Here is a 21,119-nt window from a genome sequence, read left to right on the forward strand (position 1 = left end):
GATGACTGCATATAAAGTGTCAGCAGATTGATTAGTTTATTAAAAATATTTTGCTGTAAAGGCAATACAAGCTAATTATAAAATGTGCAAACAGTAAAGAAAGGTATAACGTAAAAAGTAAAGAAAACCTTCCCCTTCCAGGCCTCAGCCCCCCTCCACCCCCAGTCTTATTCTCTAGAGGTAACCACTGTCTACAGTTTCTTTGGTATCCTTCCAGACATTCTCTAAATGTAAATAAGTATATATCATATAGCCTTTTCAAAATGCGAAGTGGTTTACACTATACATACTATTTCTCAATGTGCTTTATTCTATTTAGCTTCAGTTGGTCCTAATTTATTTGCTATATATATGATTCTACCTCATTGTTTTAATGCTACATAGAACTCTATTGTATAAAGGTATTATAGGTTTTCCCCTTAAATTTTTTTTAACGTTTATTTTTGAGAGAGAGACAGTCCAAGTGGGAGAGGGGCAGAGAGAGAAAGAGAGGGAGGGAGACCTAGAATTGGAAGCAGGATCCAGGTTCTGAGCTGTCAGCACAGAGCCTAATGCAGGGCTCAAACCCACGAACTGTAAGATTATGACCCGAGCCAACGTCAGACGCTTATCCAGCTGAGCCACCCAGGTGCCCCAAGGTATTCTAGTTTAACTAGTTTTCTAGTAATGGACAGTTGGGATATTTCCAGGTTTCTGCTATGATACACAATGCTGGAATAAGCATCTTTGCATTTTTGCAAGTATAACTGTAAGACAGATTTCTCAAAGTGCTGTTGCATGTTCAGAGCGTTAGTGCATTTCACTTATTTCTTTTTAAGTGTTTGTTTATTTTGAGAGAGAGAGAGGAGTGTGCACAAGTGAGCCCAGGAGGGGCAGAGAGGGAGAGAGAAAATCCAAAGCAGGCCCCTCACTGTCAGCATAGAGCCTGACATGGGGCTTGATCGCATGACTATGAGATCATGACCTGAGCTGAAACCAAGAGTCGGCAGCTCAACCAACTGAGCCACCTAGGCATCCCAGAGAATTTGTGCGTTTTAAATTTCAATAGATTTTTGTCTAATTGCCTTCCAAAAAGATGGTACCACTTTAAACCCTTAACAGAATACCCTATTGTATCCCTTGTCAATATTTATTATTACCAAACTTTTCAATCTATGCTCATCTGGTACATAAAAATAGTATCTTGTTGGCTTTGCTTTTGGTTCATTATAATTGAGATTGAGCATCTTTTCAAGTTTCTTGACCATTTTTGTCTTTTCTGTGAATAATGCATTCATATTTCCCCCCATTTTTCTACTGTATTGTTTATTTTTTTCTTATTTGTAGTTAGCCTATTAAGGAAACTGATCCCTCTGTTTCAAATGCTAGAAATATTTCACATTTTTATTTTTGTTTTGATTCTGCTCATGGTAATTTTTTTGTCGCCTCTTTTTTTCATTTGTCATCGCCTCTTTTTTTTTTTTTAATATAATTTATTGTCAGGTTGGCAACATACAGTGTATGCAGTGTGCTCTTGGTTTTGGGGGTAGATTCCTGTGATTCATTGCTTACATACAACAACCAGTACTCATCGCAACAAGTGCCCTCCTCAGTGCCCATCATCAGTTTCCCTTCTCCCCCCTACCCCTATCAACCCTTGGTTTGTTCTCTGTATTTAAGAGTCTCTTATGGTTTGCCTCCCTCTCTTTTTGAAACTATTTTTTCCCTTCCCTTCTCCCATGATCTTCAGTAGGCAAATCTGTCAACCTTTCTCTATGGCTTCCTGATGTGTTTAACTTATAAAGGGCTTCCATTCTGAGATTATAAAAATACCATTTTTTTCTGGCCTACTAATAGATTTATCCTTTCAATGTTTTATGCATTTGAAGCTTTTTGGTGTAAGAAATGAGGTAGAGCTTCAGCTTTACTTGATTCTCAGCTAGCTGGCTGTCTCATTACCATTTATTGAACACTCAGCCTTTTTCTACTGATCTGAAAAGCCACTTTTATCATTTACTATTTCTTATATATACTTGGGGTCTCTTTTAAACTCTGTTTTGTTCCATTGATCTATTTGTATTCTCGTGACGGAACCATACTGTTTTAGAAATTTTGAAATATTAAAGTATACACCACACTTCTCACTACATTTAAAATTTTATTTTTTTAAAGTAATCTCTGTACCTCTTGTGGGGCTCAAACTCGCAACCCCGAGATCAAGAGTTGTATGCTTTGTTAACTGAGCCATCCAGGCGCCCGTTATTATTTATTAATATTAAACAAGGTAGTCCTTTTCCCTTTCTTTCTCAGATTATCCTAGTTATTTTATTTATTGCTCTTCCTCAAAATTCCACCATATATTTCCTTGCTTTTCCTCATGTTGGCTCCTCTTCCTAAAATATATTAAAATATCTCACCTCTCCAGTTCCTGCCATTCAGAATGCTGTTTGTTCTTCAAGACTCAGTTAAAATGGTATTTCCTCCTTGAAGTTGCCATCTCCTAAATTCTCATAGTGTTTGTTACTCTGACATTTTCTGTGTATATAGTTAATGCTCTTTGGGTACATGACTTTCCTATTTTAATAGACTGAGTGGTCCTTGAAGGCAGACTGGGCATCTGTCTTTGAATGCCCCACATTCCCCAGCACACTGTTTCTTTGATTCATTCAGTAAGTATTTAGGAAGCAACTACTATTTGCAACACAATGGCGTTGAGTGCTGTGCTGAATATGGAGTGATATAAAAGATGATCCTTGCCCTCAGAAAGTTTACAATCTTATTGGGAGTACCAAGCTTTAGATACATAAAAATAATCAACAATTCCAAGCATTCAAGTGTTAAATGAGTGGTACTTATGGTAAGTACTTCAGGAATCCAGAGGAATAACATACTACCCATAGATTGCTTTACATGAATTCAAGGGAGGTGATTTTACTCAGAATCTCTCCCTCTGACTAAATGCGAAGATTGTAAGGCAAGAATAAGAGTGTACACGGTGTGTTTGAGTGGATTCGGTAGTGCCAGTCCAGGGTGAAGCCAAGTGTTCTGGGAGGCCAGACCTGGCCTTCCACCTCTGAGCTGCTCCAAGCTCCAAGGGTTATGGAGGCTAATCATGGGGTTTTTTTTGCATAATGGCACAGTGGCCTCAAGAGCATCCTGGATATGCAGCAGATAGAGGCCATGTCATTACTCCCTTTCCAAAAGCAGAAAAGGGAGGATAGGTACTTTCACTTTAGATAATTTGGGGAGATGAAGATTTTTAACCTGAGGGAAGGAGGCTGAGTATCCTGGGCTACAGGGTTGCAGAAACAGCATTGACTCACTCAACAAATGTTTATCTACTGTATGTCAAGCATATGCTAGGTGCTGGGTAAACATAATGTGAGTGTGCAGGGGCTCAGATCATTATCTTGCAGCTCTTGAGTTCGAGCCCCGCATTGGGCTCTGTGCTGACAGTTGGGAGCTTGGAGCTTGCTTCAGATTCTGTGTTCCCCTCTCTTTCTGTACCTCCCCTGCTTATGCTCTGTCTCTGTCTCAAAAATAAATGCATTAAAATTTTTTTAAAAAAATACTGTGAGTGTATTTATACCAGAGAGTTTTGCTAAGATTTTTGTTGATTTTGTTTTGTTTACCTCACTTGATATAACTCCTTTTTGCAGAATAGATTTTGAGCAAATCTAATGTCTCATTCAAATCTTCCTTTATAGAGGTTCTAATAGGCTATAGTGCCTATATCATCTTTCTGACCTTCTCACTATTACTTGTCTTTCTTTGTTTCCAGACCCGGAGCTTGTGGCCATGGTATCTCCATCTCTACTGATTTCTCAGCAGCCTGCCCATGGGGGATCATATAGATCTATTTGTTGTTGTTCCAGAATAGTAGAAGTGTTCTGATTTTATTATTTAAGCTGCTTTCTTGTAGAAAAATAGCCTCCCAGGAACACATTGCTGGTTTTTCCTTCTGGATATGCTGGTTGAGCTTTACTAAATACTATACACATCCAGATGGCTCAGTACCATGAGATGAAGAGGACTTGCTTCCTACTTTGGGGCTTCCTACTCTGAGAGCGCAGATGTAGAGAGCCTGGGGGTGGTTCTGCCTTGCTACTCAAAGTGTGGACCTTGATATTGCCTAGAGCTTGTTAGAAATGTCTATTTTCAGACCCAGCCCAAAGGTACTGAATTGAAATCTTCATTTAACAATGTTTGTTTATTTTTGAGAGAGAGAATGTGAGCAGAGGAGGGGTAGAGAGAGAGAGAGACACAGAATCTGAAGCAGGCTCAGGCTCTGAGCTGTCCGCACAGAGCGGCACAGAGGGTTTGAACCCACCAACTGGTGAGATCATGACCTGAGCCAAAGTCAGATGCCCTGAGCTACCCAGATGCCCCTCAAAATCTGCATTTTAAAGAGATCATCAGGTGGTTCATATGCACCTGAAAGTAATTAAAATTAGAGAAGCAGATTTAGAACCAAGATGTGTTGAGGTAGAACTGAAGTTGCTGCTGGCCTGAGGACTACACTTTTATTAACAAGACTGTAAAGTATGTGATACATTCTACTCTAATTTATACAAATCTGAATAGATGACTGTTTTTCCCAAGGCCTAGTTAACTGTGCTTTTGTTTTGGCTATAAAATGTAGACTACTTTCTGACTGAAATTTCTCTTACTAGTCTGTCTGGTTGACTCAAGAAAGAAGCTGTGTTAGACTCTCCCATGTCCATTTACATAACTGCCCTTCCAGGCGAAACTTGATGGCTTTTGGTCTAGTGGAACAAGCTTTATATTATGTAATTTAAATAGCCTTGAAGTTTTGGAGTGATGGGGAATTTGTGGGGTCTGGAGCTAATGGCAAGAAAGAATTCTTGAAGACATCTTCGGTGCAAAAAGGTGATTTTATTAAGGCACCAAGACAGGACCCCATGGGCGGGAAGAGCTGCACTGGAAGTGTGTGGGGTGACTGGTTTATAGAGTTGGGGGATCAAGAGGGAATTTCCAAAGAGTCTTTCACATGCTAAAGACTTACTGGAGGCCTAGCTATTGTTAAGCTAAAGATGTTTTTCCCTCTAGCAAGGCATTAACATTAGGACAGTAGGGAGTTCCTGGATTTTGGCCTATTGATGGGATTACCTTTTTCTGGTAAACTGATAGAGACTAATCAGTTTGACTTTGCTTTTTATCCTTTCCTGTTTTTTGGGTAGTCGGGAGTGTCCAAGAAATATCCTACATGTCCCACTTGGGGGTTGGGATGTGCTGATTTGTGCCTTGACCCTTAGCCTGCCTCATGCTCCCTTATCAGCCTCAATTTCTTTACCTTTCAAGGGGGAGTGATAATCCTCTCACCTACCAACACTATAGGAGTATTGTTAGAATAAAATGAAGTATTAGGCTTGACACAACTTTGGAAAAGAGTAGAAATGTTAAATAAGTATCACTTGTTATTATTACTACTGCATTTCATTCTCTGTTATTTCTTTTTTAAATGTTTATTTATTTTTGAGAGAGAGAGAAAGAGAGAGAGAATGAGTCTGGGAGGACCAGAGAGAGAGAGGGAGACCTAGAATCCAAAGCAGGTTCCACACTGTCAAGACAGAGCCTGATTTGGGGCTCAAACTCATGAACTGTGAGATCATGACCTGAGCTGAAGTTGTAACCTTAACCAGCTGAGCCACTTAGGTGCCCCTCATTCTCTGTTGTTTCTGTACCAAACAAGACAGCCTCTCTGCTGAGTTCTATATGTTGCCAATGAAAGTATCTTCTTGTCATTCTTTACTAAAAATATTTTTCTTCTAAAATAATTGTATTAATTTTTAAAAATAGGTAATAGATGCATATGGCAGAAAATAAACAGTATTGAAGGATATATAGTGAAAATTAAATCTCTTTTCTGTCTCTAGCCAAACTCTTTCCCCTATGCTGAGGCAACATTGTTACCAATTTCTCATATATATTCCCAGAGAATTCTATGCAAATATAAGCATATAATTGTATATTTCTTTTCTTCAAAAAATTGGAGTATACATGTATTATTCTGCATCTTGCCTTGTTCAATTAATATGTCTTATAGACATTTTCATATCCATATATAATTATGTCATTTTTTTGATGGCCACAAAGTAACCTTCTTTGTGGGCTACCATAACATATTTGCTACTATGAACTTTTAAACTACTTATGTCTTTATATTTACAGTGAATTTTTTGTAGGCAGCATAGTTGTTTTCCTAATCAGACCATCTCTTCATTTTAATTGGGGCTATGTAGACCATTTACATTTAGTGTAATTACCGACACAGATATGACAGTCATTTTGTTTGTTTTCTGTTTGTCCCATCTGTTCTTTTTTGTTTGTTTTCTACCTTTTTTTGGATTGGGTATTTTTTATGATTCCATTTTATCTTTGTTGGTTTATTAGCTATAACTCTGTTTTGTTAGTGGTTGCGTTAGGGTTTATAGTATACATATCTAATTGACTGCAGTCTACCTTCAAGTGATAATATACTATTCTCCCCCTTAAATAAGATACATTAGAATAGTTCTATTTCTCTTCTGTCAGTCTTTATCCTATATAAATCATACTTATATATTTACCTATGTAGTTACCATTCTGGTGGTCTTCATTTCTTTTTTAGATTCATATTTCCAACTGGGTCCTCTTCCTTCTGTCTGTTAATATATTCTTTAACTTTACTTCAGCTATCATACTTTGCAAAGATGGAGTCTGTTTGATATATATCCCGAAAACCACACAGCATTGACTAGTGTTAGCAGATGGTCCACAGTGTTTTGTGATTTGCTCTTTGGACTCTAGCAGCAAATTTTAACTAGCATTTGTCTCCTAAACCAGACAAAGGCAGCCAGAGCCTTTGTCAGGCACAGTCGATAGTATGCTGTGGCTTTTAGAGCATGGACAGGAGGCTTTTCCATATATTCTAAAGCCAAATAAAATCAGAAATTGGTAATTTACTCTAATATTTTGGAGCATTTCCAGTTATAGATCTTGGCTGTCTAACATCCTTGTTGCTGCTTGCTATTCTTTCTGAACTGCAGTTTTTGAAATAGGAATTTAGTCTCCTATTTTCTTTTTCAGGATCTGAAGTTAGGAGTGGTCACTGTGGTATACTGGCTCTAATTTATGACGTACATACATTTACATAAGCTCAGCTTCCAAGAAAAATAGCCTTTTTGGAGTTCTGAGCTAGTGTGAGGATGAAGAGGAAACAGTATGTTTATATCTTTGTTCTACTTCTACTTGGTTGGCTCCCTTTTCTATTACCTCTCCCTTAAACCAACATTCAGTTTGATCTGTCTTTTATTTGTGAAAGCTCATTAAGGTCATATAATATATGATTATTTTAACTTACTCAATTATTCAGTGTATATCTACTGAAAAATATGCCAAGAATTGTATGAGACCCTGGAAATAACCAGTAAGAACTGGACACTGTAGTTGCCCATTAAAAATTCATAGTTCTTTTTTCTTTTCTTTTTTTTTTTACTTTTTTTTTAATGTTTATTTATTTTTGAGACAGAGAGAGAGAGAGAGAGCATGAGCTGGGGAGGGGCAGAGAGAGAGGGAGACATAGAATATGAAAATAGGCTTTAGGCTCTGAGCTGTCAGCACAGAGCCTGATGCGGGGCTCGAACCCACAGACCGTGAGATCATGACCTGAGCCGAAGTCGGATGCTTAACCGACTGAGCCACCCAGGCACCCTGAGTTCTTTTTTCTTTTAAGCTTATTTTGAGAGAGGGAGAATCTCAGTCAGGCTTCACACCACCAGTGCAGAGCCCAGCACAGGGCTTGTTCCCACTGGCTGTGAGACCATGACCTAAGCTAAGATCAAGAGTAGGACCCTTGGGGCGCCTGGGCGGCTTAGTCGGTTAAGCGTCCGACTTTTGCTTAGGTCATGATCTTGCGGTTTGTGGTTTTGAGCCCCGCGTCGGGCTCTGTGCTGACTGCCAGCTCAGAGGCTGGAGCCTGTTTCAGTCTGTGACTCCCTCCTTCTTTGACCCTTCCCTGCTCACGCTGTCTCTCTCTCTCCTAGAAAAAAAAAAACAAAAAAAAACATTAAAAAATAAAAAGAGTAGGACCCTTAACTGACTGAAGCACCCCAAAAATTCATAGTAATTGAGAAAGACAGATATATAAGGAGATAATTCCTTCATGGTGTGGTAACTACTATAATAAACATATTTTAAAAAGTTTTTTTAAGTTTATTTATTTTGAGAGACAGAGGTGACAAGCTGGGGAGGGCCAAAGAGAAGGAGAGACAGAAACCCAAGTAGGTTCTGCATGATCAGTGCGGAGCCTGACTCGAGGCTTGAACTCCCGAACTGTGAAATTATGACCTGAGCTGAGATCAAGAGTCATACCTTTAGGGCGCCTAGGTGGCTCAGTTGGTTAAGCGTCCGACTTGGCTCAGGTCATGATCTCACGGTTCGTGGGTTTGAGCCCCACGTCAGGCTCTGTGCTGAGAGCTAGCTCAGAGCCTGGAGCCTGTTTCAGATTCTGTATCTCCCTCTCTCTCTGACCCTCCCCTGTTCACACTGTCTCTCTCTTTCAGAAATAAATAAAACATTGGAAAAAAAAAAGGAGTCATACATTTAATAACCGACTATGCCACCTAGGTGCCCCACTATAATAAATATTTTAATCAAACAGTTGAAAAAACTTGAAGAAGGAGGTAGGGTTTTTTTGTTGGAAAGGGAAAGGGAGGTTGTCATAAAAATCTAGTTCACAACAGGATTGCTATATTCTGAATCAAATAGGATTTAAACCTGTAGCTCTCTTCCAAAGTTGGGAAGGACATTTCCTCTTATGACTTGAAAGTGGTGCTTCACATACATAGATTTAACTACAGAACTTGGTGAGTTTCCAAAAAGATCAGAGAACTTCTTCAAGTATCATGAATCATTCACTAATTTTAATTGGAGCTCCCTCTTGGGTTTCATTCTAGATACTATTTAGTCCCATAAGAAAATAGATATGTGAATTATTTGATTCAGGCTGGCTGTTTAGCATGCTAACTTGATGTATGATCAAATGGAGGGAGCTGGATTCAGTGAAAACCTTTCTTCTTTCTGCAGGAAAGGCAGTTGATGGCTTCTCATTTTTCAAGTGTAAGTCATAGCGGCATGAGCTATTTATAGACTTACTTCCCCCCATAGACTGAACACAATAGAAGCCTGAAATCAAATGGTGACCAGATGTGCTCAGGCATCCCTCAGTTTGTATTTAGAAGTTGGAAAAGGCAGATCCCCTGGGGAGGTGGTCTCTGGGCAAAAGCAGATGGGCTCACTCATAAGATCATTCTCAGTACAAACAGCCCTTACATCTGGTCCCCAGGAGTAGAAGAGGTAAACAGAAGGGTGTGTTAAACTTTTTTTTTTCCTTCTCTTCCTAGAAGAGGGGATATTCCTTTGTCAGTTATTTCATTGCTTAGCTTTTATCTCAGTAGTTACACAGTTAGACAAAATAAATATACTTTATAGTGATATGTGTTGAATTGATGTGAATTGATGTGGGAGGAAGAATTACTACAGCTTGCATACAGCCAGCAGAGATGGTGGTTCTCTGCCCCGGATAAGAAGAAATCTGACAGGAATGGGAGCCCTTAATTACCTTTTTTTTTTCCCCTTTACTATTTCTCTGCTATTAAACTAACCCCATCTTGTTTGTGGTGGTGGTAGTGTGGTTTAAAGCACAGACATGTAGTGGTTTCTCGTTGTTACTGCTTTTCCTTTTCTCCCACATCAGAGATTTTAAGAAAATAGAAGCAACTCTTTCTTCAATAAGCATCTGGAAATATTCTTATGTAGTTTAGAGATTTGGTTTCAGGGTTTAGAAAAGTTGCATTTGATGTTGGAAAATGTTCTCATGACCAGCTTGCTTAAGTGTGAAATGAGAAAAAAAAAAAACAACATTTCTTGAGAACCTGTTCTGTTCCAGGGACTGAACTGAGTGCCTAACTTATCTCATTTACTCTTCACAACAGCCCTGTAAAGTGGGTTATTATCACCTCTACTGCAGAGAGGTGCATGAAAACTGAGGCTCAGAGAGATTAGGTAACTTGACCACAACCACACTTCTAAGAGGTGGAGCCCTGATTGAAACCCAGATCCACTGCCTTCAAAGCCCGTGTTCTTTTCACTACACCCTACTGCCTGCTCTGTGAGCTAACTCCTCCTATGTGCTTCTGTCTTAATATTTGAAATGTGATATGAATTAGTTGACAATTCTAATCTTGGGCTGTTCCTGTGTGGCTCAGTTGGTTGAGTGTCCGACTTCAGCTCAGGTCATGATCTCACAGTTTGTGACTCTGAGCCCCACATCAGGCTTTCTGCTGTCAGTAGTGTGAAGCCCGCTTCAGATCTTCTGTTCCCTGCCTCTTCTGCCCCTCTCCTGCTTCCACTCTCTCTCTCTCTCAAAAATAAATAAAACGTTAAAAAAAAAAAAAAGTTTGGGCTGTTAAATTTTGCATTTACTGTAGGAAAGGACCTCAAGGTCATGAATAAGAAAGGTTTGTTTGCAAACCTTCCTATTAATGCCTCTCTCTAAGATACAGAGAACACCACTTCTTTTTAATTTTGTATATGAACCAAGTGCTTGCCTGTAGGTGTAGTCAATTTTGTTCTGAATCCTGTGAATAGCCATAAGTGACTCAACCACTTTCTGAGACATAAGAAATAATTCACACTTCATGGCAAAGAGATGCTTCTAACCAAGGGCCAGGTTTTGAAGTGGACTTTTTTTTTTTTTTGAAGTGGACTTTAAAAGTGATGAAGTGTAACCAGAGGTGCCTATGAAGGAGTCTGGGATCTGGGCACTAACCCTGTCGGAAAGTGTGGTCCTTTTCCTTCCTGGCATAGCCCAGCATCTCCTGGTACTTGTTTTTGTTTGTTTGTTTGTTTTGTGGTTTTGGTTTTTTTTGAGTAGGTCTCTTATCTGTGAGGAAACCCTAAGGTCTCCACTTTGATATGGGGAGGGGAAAGGGAAAGAATGAATGAGGACCTCTAGATTGAATCCAGAAGAAAGAATCTTTTCATTTCACTTAAATGATTTTATTTGTTATCTAGATTTATCCTAAATTCCACCAGCTTTTATTTCCAAGTATTTATTTTTCAGCAAAGATGAACCTCATCTCAGTATTTTTCATACAGAGACATTTATGCACCAGAGAGAATGAATCTCTTAGGCATTTGTCAGCTCTGTTAGGATTAAAAATTTTTTTTCATGTTTTTATTTATTCTGAGAGAGAGACCGAGCCCAAGCAGGGAAGGGACAGAGAGAGAAAGGAAGAGAGAGAATCCCAAGCAGGCTCCACACTGCCAGCACAGAGCCCGATGTGGGGGTTGAACTCACCAACTGTGAGATCATGACTTGAGCTGAAACCAAGAGTTGGATACTTAACTGACTGAGCCACCCAGGCGTCCCAGCTCTATTAGGATTTTTAGTTTATTAACTATGCTTCATTGAAAGTTGGTCCCAGGTGTCTCAGTGACTGGCCAGATTTGTGTTACTGCCTCTCCTTGTCCCTAGCAGGTAATTGTCGAACTGAGTGCTGCGCGGTCAAATCTCTCTTCCGTCATCTTTTTTTGTCTTCTGCCTACACTTTGGTAAGGGCCAGTGGCAGCCCTGAGATGGTCCCAGGGCTCTTAGCTGAGGTTGGAGTCATGCTTTGTTTGGTTGAGGTGACTTAATATGAGGGGCTGAGGTGCAGCAAGTGTCCCACTACCAGTGTGGTTGGAGATCTTGGGATTCTAGGGTTGGAGGAAGGAAGCGTACTCCTCCTTGGAGGGAGGAGGGCCCCTGCCAGCAGGATGCATGAGACAGAGGCTGTGCATACCACACAAAACTAATCTCTTTAAGTAGGCCTTGGATTCCTGGGAATGAAATGGGCTTCACTTGGGCTAGCTGAACCCAACTATGAAACCGGAACTTACTTGGGGGCTCAGTTCATTTGCTTCTCTAATTAAGATTGGTCTCTGGAGACCTATTCAGATTAAACAATATTAAAAGCAGGAAATTTGTTTCTAGCTGCATGGTTGCAGGAAAACTTATTCCACTTAGGAATGAGAGTTAAAAACAGAACTGTATCCTCCAGGCTTATTTTCTTCTTAGATGAAAGCATTAACAACTCAGTGTGAAGCGGCTCCATCCTACTCAACTGCCTTCAGAGCACTGCCTGATGGGACCTATTACACAAGGTGGAAAAGAGCCCTCATGAGCGCATTCAGAAATGACGAAAACAGTGCTACATGAAAGATACTGACCTGGTGATGTTCATCTTAACTATCAAATATGCAGAATTAATGCAGGCAGGGTTTAGAGGAGACCTAGAGAACATCCATCATTTAATTTTATTCAGCACACATTTATTGCACATATTTTGGATTCAGTCCATATTCATTTGTTCAGTCATTGTTAAGTGAGCGTGTACTGTGTGCTGTGCATAGGTGCCATGTCCCAGCTGCAGCTTAGATGTGTAGTGTTCTATTCCCTCTTCAGTACCACAGAGCCTGCTCAGATTTGCTTGTCACAGTCAGCCCCGGGCATCCCTGGATCTAGGGATCTGACTCCGAGGACTGCTGCTCTTGTGCATGATTTGCTGCTGAGGTTAGTGGAGGTGGACAGAGGACATTTAGGGAGAGAGTAGAGGAAAAAAGAAGCAGCTAAAAGCTAGAGAGGAAATGTTCTTTTCTTCCTCCCCTGCTGTGGTGTCACTCTGCCTAAATAATCCAGTGTTGAGGAAGGCTTCTGAAGCGCTCTGTGAACATGACCCGAGCCCATTTTGTCACCCCAGCCTCTGTTTACAGTTCTTATTCTGGCTCAGTATATGTGTCATGAACAAGCTTCTGCAGTAGAAGAGACTGTGTGGTCAAAAGATTCTTTAGCAGATGCGTGCCATCCGTTTCTGCTGGTAAGGGAACAGAGCTAGTTTTAAAACTTTTCATTGAAATATACATTGAGAAAGATGTACATATTGTAACTGTATAGTTCAAGTGTTCTATCCACTTGAATTTTCACAAGCTGAGCATACCCATGTAACCAGCATCGAGAACTAGAACATTACAGTGCCTCAGAAGCGCCACTTGTGCTCTGTTAAAATACATGGTAAAGCTCTTTCCTAGGGCTTTTTTCTAGGGAGTGCTTTGACGTGTTGAGAGGTGAGCTGTTTGAGGATAGGTCTTTCATCTCAGTTCAGGTGTGACATTCATCATGCTGCTTCCTAGTAGACCAGGCAGAGGTCTTGTAAAAACTAGTGAGAATGGTCTCTGCCTTTCTTCAATCCCTCTGAATGCTACAGTGTCACAATGATAGTTTGGTTTGCAGGGGTTATTCTTACATACAGTCTTAGCATTTGCCCAGTGAAGAGAGGATGAAATAGCAGCAACGGAGACCCTGTGCAAAACAGACCCAAGGGAAATCAGGATGGTCTCCTAAAAAGTGCCTAAGAGTACAAATGGATAGGAAGTTTGGACACAAGTGTAAATCCTCCTTCTGCTACAAGCTTGCTCTGTGACCCTGAGCAAATTGCTTCTCTCTGGACATCAGTAATGTCACTACATAACCTGCTAATCTCTGAATCTAAGAGAGGTCAGACAGCCCTGCCTTCTCAACCTTCCTTTCTTTTTGTGACTTTCAGAACTGTTTGTGGGCTCGTTGAACAACCTTCTGCTGAGACCTAAGGCCCAACACAATATGTTTCTTCCTCTCTCTCTGTTGTATTTCTCTTTATATTGTGCTTTCTTTATCTGGAGTCTTTGTGGAGTTAGACTGAGAGCCGTCAGTCTCCTACTAACCTTCTTACTTTCTAGAGCCGTCAGTTCCCTACTAACCTTCCAGCTCTCGCCTGGTTTCTAGCTGTAGAGATAGACTTTGTCCTTGTTTTGTGTTAACATTTATAAAATATACTGAAAGTCAAAAAGTGCATTTAACAAAGGTGAATGTCAGGTAGAATGTCTTTAAAATTGAGGTTTTAGTATATTTGCTTTTCATTATCCTTCCTCATTTTGGTACCGGTCAGGTTGAGTACATGTCATATTTAGTAGTTATATTTTGGCCAGCATTGTAAGTTATTAAGCACATTCTGGCAATGCAACTGGCAAGCTTCTTGGGAGCCATGCCTGTGCTTTGAGATAGAGTCATGCTTCGTCATATGGCCACACAGGAATGGTAGGGGAGCCAACAAGAAGAAAGATCATAGAATTAGAATTTTGTAAAGAGTGCAGACTTTTAAAACAGCATCCGCCATGCAGTATTGTTTATGGTTAAGATTGTGGACTTAGAGCCGAACTTCCTGGATCTGATTTTCACCTCTGACATTTACTAGCTGTATAACTCTGGGCAGTTTTCTTGACCTCCAGTTGCCTCATCGTAAAATGAAAATGATAGTCATTATCTACTTCATGAGTTTTTGTGAGGAGTAAATTACTAATGCATGTAAAGTGCTTTGAACATTACTGGGTACATTTCAATAGTGAATAAATTGTTGTTCTTGTGACCTTAACATTGATCATGACACTAGACTGGCAACCATATGAACCTCTTTTTTACTAACTGCAAGTTCTTATGGGGTTGAGATGGAACAAAGAGTTTCCTCTTCAGAAAAATTCTTTTTTTAAAAAAAAAAGTTTATTTATTTTGAGAGAGAGAGAGAACAAGCAGGAGAGGGCCAGAGAGAGAGGAGGATAGAGAATCCCAAGCAGGCTCTGCACTGCCAGCGCAGAGCCCCGTGTGGAAACTTGATACTACAAGCTGTGAGATCATGACCTGAGCTGAAATCAAGAGTCAGACACTTAACTAACTGAGCTTCCAAGGTGCCCCTGGAAATATTCTCTGCAGGCAACTTTGCTTGCACATGGTTATTTCATAAGATGAAGACATCTGTTCCACTGGAAAGAGAATCTCCCAAGTTTTGTTTTCCTCTCACAAGTTACTTTTTTATTTTTTTATTATTACTATTTTTTTTTAATGTTTATTTATTTCTGGGGGAGAGAGAGAGAGAGAGACAGCATGAGCAGGGGAGGGTCAGAGAGAGAGGGAGACACAGAATCTGAAGCAGGCTTCAGGCTCTGAGCTAGGTGTCAGCATAGAGCCCGACGCGGGGCTCGAACCCACGAACCGTGAGATCATGACCTGAGCCAGTCGGATGCTTAACTGACTGAACCACCCAGGCGCCCCTCCCCCTACTTCCTTTTTAAAGCTGTCTTTGCTAAAAATTTTCCCTCTAGTAAGGTAGATCTATCATAAGTTTCTATCAGTTACAGAGAACTTTGCAGAGAGTGGCTGAAGTTTTTCTTATAACAATGGTTTTTTTTTTTTTAATTATTTTTTATTTATTTCTAGGAGAGAGAGAGAGACAGACAGCGTGAGCAGGGGAGGGTCAGCGAGAGAGGGAGTCACAGACTCCGAAAGAGGCTCCAGGCTCTGAGCTGGCAGTCAGCACAGAGCCTGACACGGGGCTCGAACCCATGAACCGTGAGATCATGACCTAAGCGAAAGTCGGATGCTTAACCGACTAAGCCACCCAGGCGCCCCTCTTATAACAATGGTTCTTAAATTGAGGTCTTCAGATTCGTAAAATTAGTGTCACCTGGGAACTTGTTAGAAATGCAAATTCTTGGGCCTTGCTTCATACCCAAAGATCAAAAATTCTGGGAGTGGGGCCCACCAAACTCTTTTTAACAGCCCTCCTGTTGATTATAATGTATGCTAAAATCTGAAAAACACTGCTCTACAAATTTTCTATTTATAGGCAAGTGGGAGTATAGTCATAATTACAGGTTGGGGGAGGGACTGGAAGTTGGGAAGCAGCTGTCTTAAATGAGCTAACTTCTTCATAGAGTAGGCTCTAGTTTACAAAGTTCTTTCACATGTGTTGTCATAGTCGTGTGCATTTGTCTCAAAATTATTGTGGTAGGTACCATTACTTCTACATTTTGAAATGGTTGATAGAGACTACGATAATCTAATAATTGATAGAGCTGAAACTTTGTCATCTGGAGTCTTTGGAGTCTAAATCCTGGCCTCTGTCTGTAGCACCACATAGTCTTTTTCTTCTTTTTTTTTTTTTTTACGTCAGACGAGTAATGTGCCTGAGTCGTAACAAGGTTTAAGGGTGGCACATGTCACACAACGGCGTGAACACCCAGTCATCATGCTTATGAACTACAAAAGGATCACCACATAGCTTTTTTTTATCCTCAGGCTGTGGGTGGGCTGATTCTGGGCTGGCTTCTCTCTAAAAGACTCAGAGATGAGGAATTGTGTGAAGGCGATTTATTAAGAAGTATTGGCAGGAAAGAAATGGTAGGTGTGGTGGGAAGTGAGATCACAAAGGAAAGAGGCCAGGCAACTCCACGGGGGTGCTTTAAAGACTGAGTGTATGGTTTTCCTGATCAAGAATTTCCTGATCAGTTTTCTTGCACCTATCAAACATTGGTTAAGACAGACTCCTAGGACATCTGGCTTTCAAAAGGAGTTCCAGTAACTAGAGGGCAGTCCTCCAAAAATAGATAGGGATACTAGTATTAATTTTTGGAAGTAAAAGTACACCAGCTGACCAATGTGCATGAGAATGGTAAAGGAATTCAAGTGTATATGTATATGTATATATGTGTATATGTATATGTATATGTATATATTCACCCCTCTGTGAATCCTGTCCCCAGTGCTTCCTGTAGAGCCCTGTTCCCCATGTAGTTTCTGATTATGCTTCATGGTCAGTGAAGAGTCTCATGTCCTGTGCAACTATCAATGTGAGCATTAAGAATTGATACTCAAGGAGTCCCTGGGAAGCTCAGTTTAAGTGCTCGACTTTGGCTCAAGTCATGATATCACGATTCAAGAATTGGAGCCCTGCATTGGGTGAGCTCGAGCCCTGCTTCGGACTCCACACTGACAGTACGGAGGGATTCTCTCTCTCTCCCTCTCCCTGTCTCTCTCTGTCCCTCACTCACTCATGACCTCTTTCTCTCAACAACAACAACAACAAAAAAGAATCTACTCATAATGATAACCTCAGGGTCCTATGACTTCAGAATCCTTAGACACTAAGGGAAAATTCACTAAACAATTTGAAATTTTAATTTAAATGAAGTTGAGAGTGGTTTCTACCTAACCAATTATCAGAAAGGTTTTCTATTAAGAATCTCATTTTGTGGGACACCTGGGTGGCCCAGTTGGTTGAGCATCTGACTTTGGTTCAGGTCATGATCTTACAGTTTGTGAGTTCAAGCCCCACATCGGGCTTTCTGCTGTCAGCGCGGAGCCTGCTTCCAATTTTCTGTCTCCCTGTTTCACTTCCCCTCCCCTGCTTATGCTCTTGCTCTCTCTTTCTCAAAAATAAATAAACATTAAAAAACATTTTTTTAAGAATCTCGTCTTGTGATCAATTAGGTAAAAGTGGATTAACTATTGTTATGTGGTAGTCATTCATGTTACTTACTGAATATTCATGGTTCTTTGTCTTCTGTGTGATAGAATTTCACTTCCTGGTTAGTGTGTGAGGTGGGGCCATATGATTAGTTTGATACCATGTGTTATGAGCAGAAATGATGTCTGAGCATTCAGTTGTTGGGGCATGTCCTTCTGAAGCCCTCTTTTCTTCTGGCACCATGAAGCAACATTGGAAATAGCTTGTTCTGTCTGTCAGTTGGGTCTTAGAGAAGCTACAACCCTAAATGTCCTCTACTGACCAACATGTAGCAAGAGCCAGAAATAATAAAGTAAAAGTGGTTTTTTAAACTACCATGCTTTGAGAGTTTGCTACAGTAACTCAACTTGACCTGTCATGAATGATAAACTATTCAGTGTTGAGCTTGTTAAATGGTATCAGTCATTATAAGAAAAATGTACAAGGTGGGTGGTCTCTCTATCTGCCGTTCCCTCAATCTTTCTCTCTTTCAAAAATAAAAAAAAATTTAAAAATGCATATTTAAAAAATGGACAAGGTGATTGGTCCATGTACTTTCATTTTATTTTCAATGATAAATAATTTTAACATATTTCCAAGGACTAGAAGACCTTTTTCACATATTCAGGATTCCTTTTTTTCTTGCTTTCTTACCTTTTCCTCTTGGAATTCACAGACCAACTTGTGTTTCTTAAGCTGACTCTGAAAAGGACTTTTGCCCTCCAGTAAAGATTGACAAACTATGGCCTTTGGGCCAGATCTGGCCATCACCTGTTTTAGTCAAGTTTTATTGGAATATAGCAATGCCCATTTGCTTATATAATGTTAGTGGACGCTTTTGTACTACAAAAGCAGTTTGCTAGTTATGACAGACCCCATACGGCCCACTAGCCTAATTCATATGTTTACTCTCTGGCCCTTAATAGAAAAAAATGACCCCTGCCCTACAGGAATCTTAATTATTAGGAATGAAAAGATTTCTAGGTGATTTGCCTCAATTTTTGCAAACACCTTAGCTTTTGGAAGTTCAGCCTAATGGAATGAAGGCCTTCTTCTGGATCTCCAATCTCCGTTTATTTTGTACACTATCCTTGAATCAGTACCACAGCTTACCATTCTTGGATTCTGCCTGTCACTAAGCAAAGACTCCCTCACCCCTGATAATCGAACCATCTTCCATATTGCCACCCACGTTGTCTTTGTCCAGACCAAGGGCTAACAGGTTCATTTATGTGACTGCCGCTTGCTCATTGTTTCTGCTTTGTGCTTTTAGCTGTTGATAGTTGAACTTGTCATTGTGATAGGGCTTTCTCAGTTTGCATGGAAGGAGGTAATCAGATTATCTCACAGGATGGGTCATGCATGTAAGATTATGTAGGGAAGTAAGGAAACTGGAAACTGCCAACAGTCATACAGCCAGACCCTGAGACCCTGGAACATTATTCATTATGGCTCAGAATTCATCAGTTAACTGTAAGAGGCCAATGACACCTCTGTCTCCCATTCAGATCTCCCTAACAAAGTTGATAATGCCAGTTAATCTTTATCCAATTTGGCATACCCTGTTAGCATTCTTAATTTGGGTTATCTAATGGCTGATAGTCTCTCTTAGGTCCATGCTGAATGTGCTTGCTTTTGGTTGGGGTCCAGTTAGTTGGGGCCTGGAAAGCAGGGTCAAATGACATAAAACATGGCAAATCAAGGAGCCACTTGTGGTTGTCTTTTTAGAAGAGGCTGTGGGAATGGCAAAAACTTTGTACTTTTTCAGTAAAGCCATCTTTCATCTTTTCTCACAAGATCCTGTCTAAAGAATCCATCTTTTTTGCAAAGAAAAGGGAAGCATTAGAGCTAGATACCCATCTGTTTAATTTAGGAATTCCTTGCTTATGTCTAGAGGATAGGACAGCTGCATATGGGACCTACCAGATCTCACATGCCATTCAGACCGTTGTCCATGTGAACGTTGTTTAGCAAAACAGCATTGTTAAAACAGCAGACTCTTGTATAAACAATGACGTGTGTTTTGGTGATCTCAAAGCTAATTTTTCTTTGAAAATTGAAGGAACTAGGGGCTTAAACTGGGAATATAAATGTATGCTTCTTCATACATATATGTTTTTATAAATAAGTATGTGTATATAGTAGTTCCCTATAGAAGTACTGCTGCTGTGTGCAGTTTTCTTTACTTTTTAAATTAAATTAAATTTTAATTTTATTTTTTTTACTTTCCAGAAAAAGAGGCCCTAGGTAAGTGGACTGAGTGACTGCCTAGAGACAGGAATTTCTGTTTTTATCTTTGGATAAAGATGAGAAAATAATTACATTCAGTTGTGGGGGTATATTTTAGGGTCTGATATCAGAGACCCTAGACTTTCCTCTTGTCACCCCATCTCTTTCCTAGATAAAAGGTGGTAAAGTATAGTAATTAAAAAATATGGTTTATTTCCCAGATTCACAAATAACTGGCTATGATCCTGGGCTAGTTCCTTTACTCTCTGTGCTTCTGTTATCTAATCTAATCTGTAAAATGAGGATAGTAATGGTACCTACCTCAGAGCTGTTGTGAGGACTAAATGAATAAAGAAATATAAAGCACCTACATCAGTGCTCAGCAGGTAATAAATGTACATAAGCGTTATCTGTTGTTATTGTTACTGAATTCTGTGATAATTCAAGCTCTTATCCAGCATACAATAATTTCTCCAATCCCTTTTCCATTCAAAACAGTATAGCCCTCTGCCCTTCCTGGTAGCATGTGTATTTCATTTGATTTGATTATAATTAATTATGTGTGTTTGCATGTACATTTTAATAGGGACACTGTGAGGTTACAACATGAATTACTCTAATGGAGAGAATTTCTAGTATTTTATAGGATGGTGGGGAAAATTATTTGGGGCACATTGTGCCAAGAGGTTGAAGAATCTGAAAAAATCACATGTTTACAGACTATTTAGAGAGAGACTTGCATGTTTCTCAGCTTCCCTCCATTCCTATCCCCAAATTTTCTTAAAGTTAAGAAGCTTCCTGCAATAGCCTAAGCCAGCCCTGCCATTTTCTTCCTTTGTCTCATAACCATATCCACCAGTCAGAGTGCCAGTTCACCATCTGCCCACCTTAACAGATTAAAAAACCAGGGAGAAAGATAGTACAGAGAGTAGGTGGTACCAAATAGAGGTTAAGGTAGAGGTGAGGAAAGCTAAGAAGGATAACTACATGCTGAAAGGAGCAATGTAAGCTCTTTCCCGATGATGCTATTTCTCCACTGCGAGAAAACTGCAGCAACCAGGGCACTATAAATTGGTCTGTTGATGACATTGTCAAAGGCATAAATAGCAACAGATTTGGAAAGCCACCTCCAAGCTACTCAGACTGCTAGGAGATAGCTTTCTAGGGAACAACAGCTCCCCCCATAGACAGCATAATCTGGACAGGTTTGATTCCAAACTTTGTGTCCTCGGGCAGAATTGGTGGTGATCTCATTCACTTTGAATCTGGTTCAGTGCTCACAAACATTCTTTCCAGGACATTGGAACAGACCAAAGCTGTGGTAGATAGAGTGCTATCCCAGCATTCACTTCTCTGTTGGTATCTCTCATATCAGTACACAAGCTGTATGGACTCTAGGAAACATTGCAGGCGATGGTTCAGTTTTCCACGACTTGGTTATCAAATATGGTGTAGTTGATCCACTGTTGGCTCTTCTTACACCTCCTAATATGT

General features: G+C 40.1%; 1 protein-coding gene and 1 non-coding gene across 2 annotated transcripts in view; one reads left to right on the plus strand and one right to left on the minus strand.

Annotated features, from left to right (window-relative positions):
* STARD9 (StAR related lipid transfer domain containing 9) overlaps positions 1–21,119 on the plus strand; it is a 125,928-nt gene that overhangs the window by 20,514 nt on the left and 84,295 nt on the right. The window lies entirely within an intron of this gene.
* On the minus strand, positions 16,059–16,162 carry LOC120232308. Its single transcript, XR_005528535.1, has one exon. It is a non-coding gene; the product is annotated as a small nucleolar RNA U13 (small nucleolar RNA).

The sequence above is a fragment of the Hyaena hyaena genome, unplaced genomic scaffold (assembly GCF_003009895.1).
Source record: "Hyaena hyaena isolate Hyena2069 unplaced genomic scaffold, ASM300989v1 scaffold_70, whole genome shotgun sequence".
Lineage (NCBI taxonomy): Eukaryota > Metazoa > Chordata > Mammalia > Carnivora > Hyaenidae > Hyaena > Hyaena hyaena.